The 15,864-nt window shown below is 41.3% G+C and overlaps 1 long non-coding RNA gene across 1 annotated transcript; it reads left to right on the forward strand.

The window, feature by feature from the left end:
• Nucleotides 1-1,666: 1,666 nt before the first annotated feature.
• LOC113744630 (uncharacterized) lies at nt 1,667-15,438 on the forward strand. Its single transcript, XR_003461691.1, has 3 exons — nt 1,667-1,964; nt 5,099-5,158; nt 14,872-15,438. It is a non-coding gene; the product is annotated as an uncharacterized LOC113744630 (long non-coding RNA).
• The last annotated feature ends 426 nt before the right edge of the window (nt 15,439-15,864 follow it).

Below are 15,864 nucleotides of genomic sequence, written 5' to 3' on the forward strand. Positions count from 1 at the left end.
AATTACTTTTTTTTTTTACTTTTTCCACTTGTGGGCTTCTATAATTGTTTGAACATTAGGAAGAATTCAAAACGCAACATGATAATGAACTTTGTCTGTGCCTTTACCTAAACCATTTAATACATTTAGTGTGTGTCAGGGTGTCCTTCAGTTTTTGTGTCTCCAGACTGAAGGACATTTCAGTCTCCATGTTTCCTGTCCCATCTCATTCAGGATCTCCTTGTCTGTGCCTCCAAACCTCAGTTTTCTCAAGAATTCCTCTCCTTCAATCAAATTACAATTATTTTTAGCATCCCCCAACCAGATAATTTCATATATGTCCCGCCATCTCATTTGCCGTTTCGTCCTGATGTCCCCAACACATGCATTTATAGTTATAAATATATATAGGAATATAAATAAATATATCAAATGCAGGATAGGAGTAATGTGACATTGAGTGTTATTCCCCAGTTAGGCAGGGAGAGGTAGGGAGGTCACTCGGCTACACTGAGCCACTGGCAGCCCAGGCCCCGCTGGTCCACTGGAGTAACTTGGCTTCATCTACAAACTCGCAATAAATATCTGGCCATCATTTATTTTAATTCACTCCTTTCTTGCTCAGATGGAATGGATTCTTAACCTTGTAGGACAAGGACACCCGCATGCTGCCTGCCTTGCCTTAGCTGCTAAATTATTCTTCATTCTTCAGGGGGAATAAAAAAGAAAAAAAAAGAAAAAGAAGAAGAAGAAAAAAAAAAGGGGGTCCGGCGTTGCTCAAACTGTCAGCTCCAATGAAAAGCACGCCTGAAAAACGTTGTCACTGAACCCCTGGACAAGGAAAAGAAGGGGAGTGGGCAGTGAAAGACAGGGTGAGAGAAGTGGGGGAGAGAGAACGTGGGGAAGGGTAGGAGGGGGGGGAGTCAGCAGCCTCCAGAGTGATTTATTTGCCAAATCAGGACACAATGAGTCGATTATGAGTCCTCTAATAAGAGAGAGTGTTTGGGGACCCACTAATTGGGCATGATTGAGTTGCAGTCTGGGAGCGGGGCGAAAAGGGAACCTGGTCGGCGGCTGTCATGCAATCATCAGCTAATCAGAGCTTTGAAATTAAAACTGCGTGTTTAGGGTAGAGGACGGGATGATGGCAGGGACCTGTCTGAGCTCTGAGGCTGCCTGAGGAGGCTGTCACACTGTGTATGTGTGTGTTTGTTTATGTGTGTGTTCATAAGTACAGTATGTGTGTGCAGTGGATAGAGCAGATTACTGTATTCACTGTGTGTGTGTGTGTGTTTGGGGCCTCTTATCGCTGACTGTGGTCTGAGCTGGTCTTGATGAGGACAGTGAAGGAGCTGTAATCAGTCCAGCCCTTGTATTAAGACTTGTATGATGTGTGTGTGTGTGTGTGTGTGTGTGTGTCCAGCTTTGTATCCTTCAGTTTATGACAAACCCATGTGTTTATTTTATATAATCGAATTGAATCCAATATTATATGGTATTTTGTACAGAGTAAAGAAAATAACATGCAATTTTTTAAATATTAGGGGCAAAGATTTGGTGTGATTTATATATAAACAGTTGTTTAAAGTGTGTATAGTGCAGTATATTGGTTTATTTTTTTGGTTTAGATGTTTAAACATGGTTTAAATTAATAAAAAGAGAAGTTACATTATTTTATTTTTTACTTCACAGCTCTATAAAACTTCAGTAAATAAAGAGTTTCAAAAATCCGACAGGATTTGGAGATTCATCTACAAAACAACGTTGGCATTACCTTCCAGTTTGAACAGTTGTATTCTCGCGCCGTCACTAGGGGGCAGTGTTTATCTGCAATGCATCGCGAGAGTAAACAGACGGGGCTAATTGATGTCAGGTGCTTTCTGTGGCTGTGTGGGTAAAACCTCTTCATACATCCATGGCTGAAACACAGTTGCAAAGCAGAATATTACAACAGGGATGCAATATTTAGATCATCGGTATTAGAGGTAAGATGGAAACAGAATTTTTAAAGACAATTAGTCATTTTCTATGCAATTTTAATTAAAAAACATTTTAAAGGTTGCAGTACAAGGTTGCATTTGCTCTGGGCTAAACTCCTACACAAAAAAGTATTCATGCAAGATTTTTTTTTAAAGGTTTTGGAAATAATAAATTGCCCTGACATCTGAGACTGAATCTCCAACGTCCACAGAGAGGAAATGTAGAACAAAACAAAACCAAACACACTGTATAAATATACATACATACATATATAAAACGTCGTATCAGACAGCTGATGGTACAGTTGTATTTATTTATTTTTTAAACATCACTCTCAGTCATCCTGAACATTTTAGTTTTAAAATGCTGTATCAAAGAAATCCCCATTGTATTTCTACAAATGTCCTATAATATCACTGAGTTTATGGTGTTGTAAATGTAGGTTAGTGTTGTTTGAAATGTATTTATTTAATGATATTTAAGAAACAATTGGAGGGGCAGTTGTACAATACCATTAACATGTTATAGTGTTAATTTCTAAAGGGTGTTTTTGTGTTGTTTTGTTCATATTAGAGAAAACAAACTCTGGTATACTCGATATGTGCATATGTGTCTGTATGGATGGTGTCTGACTGCAGAGACCTCAGTGAGTCTCTGTGATATGTCCATGATTAGAAATGTAAGGATTCTAGAAGACAAATATCTAATAATCAATTAAAAATATGTTAATTTTGGCTGCTGTAGATTTGTGTATTTCAGATTCTCAGTAGCAATATAAAAGATATTTACATTTATCTCACATGGTAATTCATACAGTTTTACGTCTGTTTCTGCATTGTTCCATGTTGTAATGTTAACATGAAGAGATCATTCAGACACTGAAGTCAAATGACGCATATCTGGCCCAGATGCGTTTCAATGACAACCAATTTTTAAGAATAGTATTAAAGTTTCTTTTCTTTTTTCTTTTTTCCTCTGATTTCTCCTGTTTCCTGTCTGTGTCTACAAATTACCCACCAAACAAACCAACACACACAGTATTTCTTTCAATTCTCCTAAGGCCTTGTCTAATTGTAAATGCGCCTTACATCTAAAGAGGGCCTCACTATAAAAATCTGAAGTGGGTTTAGGCATAAATGGGATTAATTCCCAAAGAATGTCCTTTGCTCTTCCTCCCATAATTTCATTTGCAGGGTCCACAGGATGAATAGCCAAGCAGGCAATGATGTGGAACTGGAGGACAGGCCTTGCGGGGCCTGTGCTGCTGCACCGCAGCCTTCAGGTTATGTTACCTTGATAATGTCACAGCTGCAGGAACCACACCGCCCACCGTACAGGACACAGGAAATCCAATTATCTGCCTTCTAATGTGTGGGAATTTTACGCTCTCATTTCTTAGACTTTGGCTCCAGCTCTGCCCGAGGGCAAACCTACCTGGGAAAGATTCCTGGGATTGTTATTTATTTTTTTACAAGGAAAACTGTCCACTGACTTTTTAACTGAAATCAATATTATAAGAAAGTTAGATTGCAGTGGAACCCAAATAAAAAAAGTTTGTCTTGACAAAACCACCTGATTAACATGTAAAAATCAGTTTATTTAACTTAAGAGATGTCCTATTTGTAATTGTTATTTAAATCTGATACCAATTTCATGCATATAACTTGACGACACACAGAAAGACTAACAGGAGTGACCTGCATTCGTCCTGGAGTCAGCCAGGTCTTTTGTGATGGCTGTATATGGGAGCAGGTCCCCCACCTGCTTAGACCCCCGACTGTTTTTTGATTTAATTAAAAGGAAGAGGGTGCATCAATTTCAAGCGCGTGGCGGGTAGATGACAGTACACAAATTGAAAGTAAGCATCTCAGTGGAGCAAGGAGGGGGCCGGTCCATCATTAACATAGAAGACAATTCTGTGTGCAATGTAACAAGATTAGAAACATTATTATCATTCCACCGCAAGACATAAAGCCCTGCCATGGAAAGGGGAAAAAAAACAATCACAGGAAGGCTCTTTACTCAGGACAGAGTGAGACAGGCTTAAAAAAACAAAACATAGCATGGTCGTCATGATATTGAGCTGAATCACATACCTGCATAGTGTTTTTCATCATCCCTTTGGGGGGTATCATATTTTCTGATACTTTACCCCACACAGCAGTGATTATGTATCTCTGAAGTGATTATATATCCGTCGCCCCCTCCTCTCCCTGCTGAACCTCCAGCACAGATCCAGTGTTTCAGTGATGGGGTTTGCTTGCGGTCCGATCTGAAGGAATGTGAATGGGCTCCGAGCTCGAAGAGGAGCCCTATTAATGAACAGTAAAGACAGATGAGTCTCTCTCTTGCCAAGCAGGTTGCCTCAATTGGATTAGTGAAGCTGAGATTGGGATGGATAGCTGTCTATGTGCCAAGTGGCCATTAGCCCGGCCAATATGCCAATATGACGGTACACAAAAAACAGGCTCAGGATTCCCTTCAGTGGCCTCAACACTGAGGATTTCCAAAGCATTAAACTGTACGGACAAGCTAATGAGCAATAAACATTTATCAGCTGTGATAATATGAAGGTTAAATAGTTGATTTAATAGCTGGCATCTTTAACGTCAAGTGGCACCTCAGCTTGTTTCCCGTATAGCTTCATTGTTCAGGAAAATACAAATATCAGTCTGTGGTACAAGTGATCTGTCAATGGCTGTCAGACTGTACTTTATGAATGAAAAGTTGACCGTTTCCTGGCATGTATCACAGCGAGTTGCGGTGTTTCAGAGGCTGATGTCACGTTCTCCGCCAGGCGATGATGGGCACCGTAGATGTCAGTGGACACCAGGGGCCCTTCTCCAACCAACTATACAAATGGGCATGAGTGTGAAGAGCTGGGGAAGTGTTATCAATCACCTCCGCGTCCCAGCGGAGGAGCTGCTGGCGTTTGTGTAGAGAGTCACACTCATACTGATCCATATAAAAGGCTGTGTGATGTATTAGAGCAGATGAGCAGGGGCCGGCTCTGACACATGACTGACAGCTCATTTGACAGCCCCAGGAAAGTGTGCAGGGAAGTTTCAATCTAATCTAATGCTGCTGAAGGAATGAAATTGTGGTGTGAGATTATGTTTTTATGTTATATCCCCTTTAGGACAACACAGACTGGATGGGATGAATATGATGTGGATGACCCCCTCCCCTGGTTGAGATGGTACGTATGGAGCCAGACGCCACAGTTGACTCACAGACGAGACCTCCTGACCTGGTACTCTCTCCTCAATCCACTTCAGTCCAGTGAATCAGGTTTCCGAAGAAAAAAAACAAAAGAAACTGAAACCCGGCTCAAAGCCATATCTGTGGGTAAACAAAAACATTTTTCTGTCATGCATTATCAATCAGCTGTCTCGTGGGGCTTTCCAAACAGGTAATCTCTGTCATTCAATCGCTCCACCGCAGGAGCTGGGTCCTCCTGAAACGGGATAGCCACAAAACAGACATTAATATTAAGTGCAAGAGAGATCAGCTTCTCTCTGACTGCTCTCCTTTCTCCTTTTTTTTTTTTCATAAGTGCAGAATATGTGGGCACCTGCATCTTGAAATCAATATTCCTCCTTCTGTAGTATAGGTTTACGCTTGATGCTAAGCTACATTTTCTTATGACAAACGTCATATTTATTGACACAGCATTAAATGCAACCCTCGTTGACTTATAAAAATATTTCCACGTACCACTCTCAAAGGGTCACAGAGGTCACAGAACATTTCTTAATTACACTAGAAATGTAAAATTATTTTACCAGAAAACTATTAAAGCCCAGGAGACTCAAACCTCCCAATGCGTGCTCCCACAATGATCAATCATAGAGGGCTAATTAGCCATTTTACAGCTATTAAAAAAAAGACACTCAGCCCTTTTCATTATGCCCCATCTATTTTCCCAGTATTATGGCCTTTTCTCTTTTTTCCCCAACTTTTGAAAGTTATTAGAAACTTCTGCTGCGCTGAGGAATAAAGCATCAATTTTCCATATTAGATACGCCAAGCTTTCTTCCCTTCCGTCCAGTGCGTTTTTATTCGCAGAATGAGGTCAGCAGTTGGCCCACAAGCATTGAGTGTCAGCTGCTGTTTTTCCATTGATGCAGACTATACTCGGGTGTTTAGCCCTCTGACAGGCCTGACGTTGGCCTCTTAGCAGCCTAGTGACCACAGAACCTGATCCCACACAATCAAGCGGCTGTTTCTACCCAGTCTAAACTCACCTTCCCCAAACATGTCACACAAACATCTCCTCCCTGCACTTCCTCGGGCTTGCCTCTCCTCTCCTTTTACCTCTCTTTTTGTGCGCGACGGCGTCCATATTTCCCTGCTAATGTAGCGGAAGCCCCGCGAATGTTCGCATTGTCTAAGTGATCATTAAAATTTATGGCAAGCTGACTTCATCCAGCTTGCTAGGACGCACTGGTATAAGTCATAATTATGTGATGACACTGTAAGACAGGAGCGTCCACGCTGGCCTCTTCTCCCAGCCAAGTTAAATGATATAATTAGCCCAGCAAGAGGTGAACGCTCCAGATTGGATAAGTTATTAAATGTTTGGATGAACCTGAGCTCCATTTCCCTAACTATCGCTGTCTTCCTCTCGCCCCTGCTCCCTCCCTCCTTCCTCCATTAGCCCATTAACAGTTATGTGATACTATATGCTGATGGGGCAGTGGACAGAGAAAGCGGGTAAATTAAGCCTGACCACTGGTAGTATTATGGACTGCTCTCATAAGGTGCCACTGAAGGACACGGCAAGACCCAAGAGAACAGCACATCACCGAGGGACACGCATCAGACCGGATGGCACAGCAACGTGAGCTTGGCTGAGTTTGTAAACTTTAAAAAATGTCACTCCGACCTTCGTTATGATCCGAGACCACACGTTAGGTTGATTGCATTCATTAAGAACTCATCTACGTCCTGTAGCTCGCTGTTTTCACCCCACGGAAAGTGTGGAAAGCGATACTGTACACACAGTATTACATTTCAGACGGGCAAACATGTCAGATTTAACCCATCAGATTGCTCAATTTGTCCCCAGTTAAGCTGTAATGGAAGGCAGTGCACTGAGGTTGACAGCGTGCCTACCACTGGGCCCTTGAGCCTCAGTGTGTGTGCGTCATTGTGTGTGTGTGTGTGTCTGTGTCGCGCTCCACCAGAGGGTCTCACCAAGCATGACTGCGTGTTATTCACACTGACGAGTTCCACTGTTCACTGTCACCTCTCATTGTGAGGGGAAATAAGCCTGTGGAGAGGGCTGCGGACAAGGGAGGGTGGAGGACAGAGGAGAGGCTGCAGGGAGCCCCCCCAGTGTACAACCACCGTCCAAGGACTAGTTTCTTATCCAACGAGAGCCAAAGCTGAATATATCAGTCCACATCAGCCCAAATACTTAACAGACATTCAGTATGTTTATGTTTTCTGACACATTCTCCTGGACAGTGGCAAAGGCCTGGTTGTTTGCATGTGTGTATGGGTGTGTGTGTGTGTGTGGCTGTGTTCGGGAGGGGGTGGGTGTTATGGTGTTTGATTTGTTGTGAAGACTCGAGCAGCAGGACTCAGCAGAGTCCAGGTTGGCCCAGCAGGCCCGCCGAGAGTGACACTTCCTCTCTCTGTCTCGTCCTGCGGAGAGCCTTGACAGCAGGGACCTGGTGCTGAGCTGCGTCCCCGTTCATCATCACCAGAACCAACCACCCACAGCGGGCGAGTGGTGTGTGTGTGTGTGTGTGTATGTGGAGAGGGGGGGCTCGGTTATCTGTGTCACCCCCCCGCTCTGTCTTTGGCCCTTCTCCAGAGAGACCAAAAAGCCAGTCTCTCTCTCGGCTCCCTGATTGTTTTTGTCCCTGTGAGCAGACAAATAGAGTTTGGACTCTTACAAAAGAAAATGCCGGAGCTCGTCTGATCTTACTGCCCTAAGGAGCGGCCTGGCCTGAAGGGCTAGTGATTGGAAAATTACAGTGCTGCTCCAGCCATATTGTCAGGGAGTCTCGGCGAGACTCTTTTGTTTTTTTTCTTTTTGTGTGAAAGGCCATCAGCTGAATGGCCAATTGTGCACTTTTACAACGCATCCATCAATACTGTGGAGTGATTGCCTGTTTGGATCATTTGTGTGGTAATCCTAATTTCTTAACTCTGGTTAAGATATGAGGATACGGAGCAAATCATGCTGACACATTTCAGGGCAGATAAAGCTTTTTTTTTTAACATCTAAAATGATGCACTCATACATTAATACATTAAATAATACACATTAATAAAATACACTCTCACCGTACTGGTCAGCAAAATTGGGTGTGAGACAGCCGTGAGAGATTTGGTCTTTGGGTGAAAATACCTGTTGCGGCTCCAGAGTGATGTTGAAGCCGCCCATCCCTTCCACACAAAGTGGCTTTCTGATAAGTGATTACAATTGGGGTGGGTTGGAGGGAGTAAAACAAGGGCCTTGTCAGCACAGACTCTCCAGATTTGAGGTCAATTTCGCCTCCTGATTGCGTGTATTTTTGAGTGTGTCCGTGGGGGGGAGGGAGGGAGAGACGGAGTGAGAGTTTACAGTTGCCTCATTGAAGACATCATCATCACCCGGCAAGCTGAGGCTTAAGCCTGAGTCTGTCGGTTTCATCCCTTTGTTTTTCCCTCCACCCCCTCCCTGTCTTTTATTCTTCCCTGCCTCCCCCCCCGCGTTCCCTCTTTCTTTTTTTCTCCTCTTCCCCCTCATCCCTATCTCTGCTCCTCTTCCACCCCTTGGCCCTGGCCCTCTGCCTGCTCTTTCGCTCACCCCCCATGTTCGCAAATCACTTCTTCCCGTGTCAGCAGGTAAATTGTTTTGTCCTCCCATTCCCTGCTTTCATTACCTTGTGTAAATTAAGCGATATGTCGTCCACCGGTGCGCGCCAGAGCACTCACTGCGCCAACGCCAAAATCATGAGATTTGGCATAATAAATGAAGACAAACTGGCAGTAGCAGTGCTCCTCTCCGCGCGGGCTCGCCTTCATTATTCGCTTAACTTGCCGGAGAAAATGACTTAACCCTGACCTGTGTATTTCGTCCCATATTCACTCCAGATAAAAGCCTTTTTACAGCGCACAACAATTTATATTCCAGCAAAGAGGCTGCTTTTCTCTGTCAGTTTTCCAATCTCAGCTCCTGAACACACGTCATTAAACTTGTCTTGCCTTCCTGTATTTGTCCATCAGTCCTTCTTTTTACATAAAATCTGGCAGCATTATTCTGGGATTTGATGGCACCCGCTCATTTTTTCCCCTTGGAATGTTTGATTGGAAGAAATATAGCCGGGCTGGGGCTGTCTCCTCTCCTCTGTGGAATCATGCACTTGATGAAATAGTGTTCTCCCAGCAAGAATAATAAAAACAGACTTGTGCATTACAGGGGGCTCTCAATCTGCCAGCTGGGCTGAGCTGAGCGAAAAAGCCACCCTGCTCCTGACAGATTTTTATAGTTATCCCAGCAGATAAATGGAAACGGGTGACCAGGCCGGGGAAGGCCACACTGGAGGCGAGCATTGTCTGCAAGGCTGGACAGTAGCATGAGGTGTGGTGGGATCGTTAAAGGGTCGAGTCCACAGAGACGAGGGCGCCGTTACCACCAGAGACGTCCTTTCCTGTTGTTTAGAGAAAAACCTGTCAGAAATTGCGGTAAAACACAGAACATGCACCAGAATTCAAACATGTTAATAATCCTTCGCTTCTGTCTCCCGTAGCTAGTGGTGGTGATAGAGAGGAAAGTTAAAGTCCCGTGTCACATGTGGTCTAGCTCCATTGAGAATGAACTGTACAAGATGAAAAGGGTGATTGCAACTGTCCACAGGGTGATAGGTGTTCACTTTCCAATTTGATAGTGTCAGCATTACTATAATATCGAGCTCACTTCAATGTAAAAGGTCAAGTCTTTCTTTCACTGTTACTGGAGTTTGTAGTTATTTAGTTATTTTGGTTCCTCAGTATTTTAGAGCTACATACGGTAATTGTACAGTTATTAAGGCATCATCAATAAGTTTCAATTATTTTGTTGATTAATCGTTTTGTTGCTTGATTTATGAAACCACAATTTCTTAAAGCTCTTCAAATGTTAACCAATCGTCAAAAACCCAAAGTTGAAGATATTTAAAGTAATCTGCACAAATTCTCACATTTGAGAAGCTAGGACCTGTGATTTGGCATTTTTGTTTGATAAATGACTGAAATTATTATTCAAGAATCAAAATTGTGGGCAATTAATTATTCATTTTTCCAGCACATGATCACACTTTTAAAACATAAACGTTTTTCATCGTTCTTTCTGCACTAAAGCAAATAACAAGAAATGTGTTAAATGTTAAAACGCAGCTTTAAAGGATTGAGCAGCACATTGCATCATAACAGTTTTACGCCTGAGAATGTTATTTCTCCTGAAAACAGACAAATAAAAATACTTCATATAAAATCATTGAATTCCATGTTCACGTCATAGAAAATTGACATGAGTGTTTTCACATGTAACCCCTTTAGGGAGGCTTAGAATGAGCATGAACTAATACTTTAACAGTTAAACGCCTTTTCTACAGCAGAATTAAGTCCGAACTCCTGAAAGTTGAAAATAACAGGAACAGCAGTGAATGAATTACATGAGTAAAAACAAATCAATTACATAACCACCTGTCTTTCAAACTGAATTTCAGCCACTTAAGCCCCCTTGATGACGAGTCCTCTTGAAGAGCCTAAATCTTTGGATGATCAAGAGGTCCCTGTCTGAGGCTACGGCAAGTCATTTAGCTGTAATGACATTAGTTTATCTGGTAAAATGCATTTCTGAATTGAAGGGGAAAAATAGATATTTTCCCCTTTACTTTGACTCGTTGGTCATTGTCAAATTAAAGTGGAAAAACGTTAAGCCCAATACTCCAACAGCAGTAATGTGAAACTTCATGAAACCAAATGTAAGCAGCATTTTCATTACTGAAAAAAAGAAGGAGATGGAAAATGCTGCGTTTAAATGGAGGTGGAAAAGTTCCACTGTGGATTGTACCTCAAGATTTTGCCTTCTGGGAAGATAATCAGCCATAAATGGTGCTCGTTTCCACCTAACAGGCCCTGATTAATCAGCCAAACTGAGCAGGCTAATCAATCTACCTCTAGTGCTTTCCACGCCGGGCCTGGAGAGCCTTGTGTCGTCTGCATCCTCCTCCTCCTCCTCCTCCTCCTCCGCTGTTCAGCTGTAGACATTGTAGAGAATACAGTTGTGAGGGAAGAATACAAAATACATTTAGTCATAAGTTATGAGTTGTTTAAGGATGTGTTCTACATCTTGAATACTGCTCATGTGTCTTTGTGTCTTTGAATTCTTTAATGTTTCTGCATTTCATTGCCATCTTTCACCTTTCTGTGTAGCTGACAGACTTTCATGAACACAGAAAATCAGCGAAATACGGAAGAAGGAGATGATACAAGAATGCTTACTTTTAATATCCAAAAGTTTTTCACATTACACAAATGAGGAAAACATTTCTATATTTGTCAGGTGATTTTGCTCACATGACTGCCTTGATATGAATTAATTGCTCCTTTGTCCTTTGAAGAAATCTTACGTGTGTTTTTCTTTTTCCAAAACTGATTAAAACATTTGTTCTGTTTTCTTTTGATGGGAAATCTTGCTCTTGTTTAGTAGTTTGACAGTCGAGTAAGAGATCGTATGTAACAAACAGTTGGGATTACATGGCATGCAGCTTAGACCTTCATAAAGGTTTTTAATCAAATATTACTGTTTACATTGTTGATGGTTCTTGTGGGAAGGTCAAATTTGTAGGCATGAGATCTGATCTGAAAAAGGTTATTTGTATCTTGTTTCCCTCATACATGCAGCCTGTAGTTTGGTAACAGGTATTAAGAAGTCATATTTCACACTATTAACTAGTAAAAATCTGTAATGAAAACTTAGTTTTCCAGACATTACACCGTGCAAGGGGGCAGAAAAGATAACGGCAGGTTTTCTGTTTCACTTTCTTGTTCTCTTAACGTCTTAACGTGTAACAGGCTGCATCTTCGCTGCTGGATCAGCAGTTACTTGTGCTGTTAATTTCACATTTTCCCTGTATTTTCACACGTGCCTCTGAGTTATCACTGCAGCCCCATACTGAATTTGTTCTCATCTCTTGCAACCACCAGAGTGTTGGCCCTGGTACCCTCCATGCTCACCAAGAACAGTGTGCTATTTTAATATCTTCACTTATCATTTTCAAGCCATTACCTTTGATGCTGCATCACTGCATACATATTTATTTATTCATGCAAAAAAGATTACACCACTGCTTGGAGGATCAGTCGCACTCCCCCGACAGACATTTTTGAGCTGAACTGTTTGTTGTTTACACTGACATGCAGATATCAAAGGAACAGATAAAAGATCAACTAACCCGGGCTCAGCTTCAACCTGCCACCTTCTAAATTGACACGTCAAACGCACCATAGTGGGGCAGGTTGACACGGCTCCTCATGGCAGTGATGCATCTGAAACAATGTACAGGAAGGTCTCCAGGTGCGCAGAGCAACAAATAAACCCCACTTACTGTTTGATTTGCTTGACAACAAAAGAATGCTCCTGAGGTTTATGGGCCAGCTTTCCAGATAATTTTGTTAATAGCTTGTTGTCACCAGGGGACAGAAAACTAGAGCCTACCCTGAATCCTAATGAAAGACCTCAGGGCTGACGTTTTGACAGTCAGCAGGTATTGCTGTGGTTTTAATGGTTAAACTGGGACACACATTGACAAACATTGATCAAAATCACAATATTCAGTCGTGGAAAGTAACTAAGTGCATTTCCCCAAAGCCACAGAGAGAAATACTGTACTTTGTACTCATTGTACTCTTACATTTACAGTATCTGCTACAGTTACTATTTATTTTATTATAAAATATGATGTTTTGTTAAAGATTTTGCTTCTGCTTGACTGGCTAAAAAATTACAATTCATGTTCTATATCTATAACAACAGTGGAGTTATTGTATGAGATATACAGTAGGTCTATATAAACCTTTTGAAAAGGACCTTTCTGCATTTACTTTTGATATTTTGCTGAAGTACTACATTACTTCTGTACTCTACTTTTGATTTCTTGTACTGGAGTATTCTAAAATTGTGGTACAGCTTCTATTGCTCAAATAAATTTGAATAAATATGCATGTCAGAATAGTAAACATACAGTATTTAACTACTAGACACATAATGAATTGAATACTGAATACTCAACCGGATAATCTGTACCAGATCTGTCAATAAATACTCGGACAGATATCATTTAAAATGCAAAGAGCTCAGGTAGAGACAAGCTGCTTTGCTCAGTGTAGGGACTCCTCCACGGCAAAAGAAAAAGGAAACAAACTGACACGAACAGAAAACCCCCAAAACAAAACAGGAGAATCCAACTCATTTTTTACTGTATGAAAGTTTCACAAGGTCGTTTGGAGAGTCATGTTAACACAATACCTGAATACAGATTTGTTTCCTTGTTCTACAAGTCACGGAGCCCTGAGTCTTTAAGCGATCATTATTACCATACAAATAGACAGATCTATTTAACAACCCCCTTTTTATCGCATAACATTTATTCTTTAGTGTTGCTCCCTGAAAGGCACTGAAATGCGTCTCCCCCTCCTGTTTTTTTTTTTTTTTTTTTACGCAGGGAAATCGTCTCCGGGTTGATAAAGGCTCAGAGCAATAGAAGAAGCAAGGCTGACATCTTCTTAAGAGATGATAGGAGAGCCAAATCAAATAGGATGGAGCAGTCACTCTTTTCACAGATAGGTAGCTCATTTCTGGTGGCTGAGAGTTTGCATCCCTAGTGGCGCTCTGCCTAGGAAAGATAGCTCACTCGGACTCCATTCATTATTTCATTCCCTGCCTCCTCCTTTCACATCTTAGCTTCTTCTTCTTTTTTCTTTTTTCTTTTTTTTTTGCTTTAATGAGTATTTTTCTCAAGTGTTGATGGCGATCTTGGAATTTAGATTTGGAGACAAAATGTTTAATCACAAGCGTTTTGTGGAGAAGAGGCAAAAATCAATTATTTCTATTAGACAATGCTGATTGGAAATGAATGGAAGTGGTAGCGTTTTGAAACAAAAGCGCCGTGGTGGCAAAGATAAGTGTCAGTCTTGCACCCCTGAGGTACGATATGTGGTTTGGCTTAATAAGCAGTTTGCAAACATTTGCCATTAAATCCATGCAAAGGATTTATCACGTCACTGCAAACACATGCAAATAATTCCTGATAACAATATTCATCAGTCAGTAATTGTAGAATAGAAATAAATAATGTAACATCATGACACCACTGTAAAGTACATACCATTTAAACTTGAATATCCTTTTCTTTTTGTGATCTACGTCATCAGTTGTAGAGGGTTTTGCAGCAATATAACTTTCCAGGAAGTTGCAGGAACTTTTCTCACACTCTATTTACAGCTAGACTTCAATCAATCATGCAAAAGCTCCATATGATATTCAGCCTGGCACTTCCTGAAGAGCACTTTGCTATCATCCCTCACATTCTTTGCAAATTCCTTTGAAAATTATTTATAAAAAATTAACTTCTCTTGCAAAGGGCTCATTGAAAAGAAGAATTACATGAAAGATAAAACACTTTATCGCCAGTGAAAGACTAGACAATGTATGTTGAGAAATTGGGAAGACGGCAGAAACAATGAATATTAAGTGCCTAAGAATCTAAAGCTGCTGACTAAATTGAAACTGTATATCCTGAGGGGGCAAGGTTTCCAAATTGCTAATTACTGCCTCTGAAAAGGGGCTGTTTCTGATATGTTTGCTTGTGAAAGGCTGCCGCTTAATGAAGCAGTGGCTCAAGTTTTTTTTTTAATATTCTCACTGTCTAGCTTTCAGGGCTCTCTCTGGACTTTCCTCCCAGGCCAGAACAATGGCGGGCCCAGGAGCCCAGCTTCCCCACAGGCCCAAGCTAGAGGAGGCCGGGGGCTGGGTACTGAGGGAGCCGCTCAGCATGCTGAAATATGGAGGCGACAGATAAGGTGGCAGCGGCACAGAGAGGCCCTCTCCCATGGGCCCAAGGGGAAATTTGCAGTTATTAAGAGGAAGATGAGAGAGATTAAATGGCTTTTGTACTCATTTTCACAGACTTTTATTTATTTATTTTTTATTATTTAGGCTGCCTTCATCTGAGAGATGAAAGAAGTAGTAAATTACTTTTTTTTTTTTGCTTCATTCAGCATAACACTGGCTTTGAGAGACATTACTTAGAGTTGTCACACATCATAAAACACTTATTAGTGCATTGTTTTAAAAAAAGTGCAGACGTAATAGAATTACTGTAATCTACAACTAATCTCACAAACGTAACAATGGTTTGGGATTTTGTTCAAAATGTTACATACATGTAGATTTATTACGATTATTTAAATCTTACTGTGTTTGATTTCCATTTAAACTCTTTCATAGAAGATTTGACTTAACTTATAGGGCTGTTTTTTGAGATAAATGGTTATTAATTATGACATTTATCCATTCACACACACTCACCGAGATGGCGGAGGAGATGCAAGGCAATGTTAGGTGCAAGTGGCGTTCATTGTTTTGCTCATGGACACTTCGGCACATTTGGTGGTAACGGTGCACTCCTGATTTACACTTCTCCTCCTATTATTTCCTGTTTGGAGTCACAGTTGCAGAGATTTTGAACCATTCATTTGACCTCCACTCACCATCCTGACACAGATTGAACCATTCATTTGACCTCCACTCACCATCCTGACACAGAGGTGTCAAAAGTACACACATTCTTTACTCAAGTACAAGTATATACCTGTGTTTAAAAAGACTAGTAAAAGTTGAAGTATTGACTTAACTTTTTTACT

This window comes from Larimichthys crocea, chromosome XXIV (genome assembly GCF_000972845.2).
Source record: "Larimichthys crocea isolate SSNF chromosome XXIV, L_crocea_2.0, whole genome shotgun sequence".
Classification (NCBI taxonomy): Eukaryota; Metazoa; Chordata; class Actinopteri; family Sciaenidae; genus Larimichthys; species Larimichthys crocea.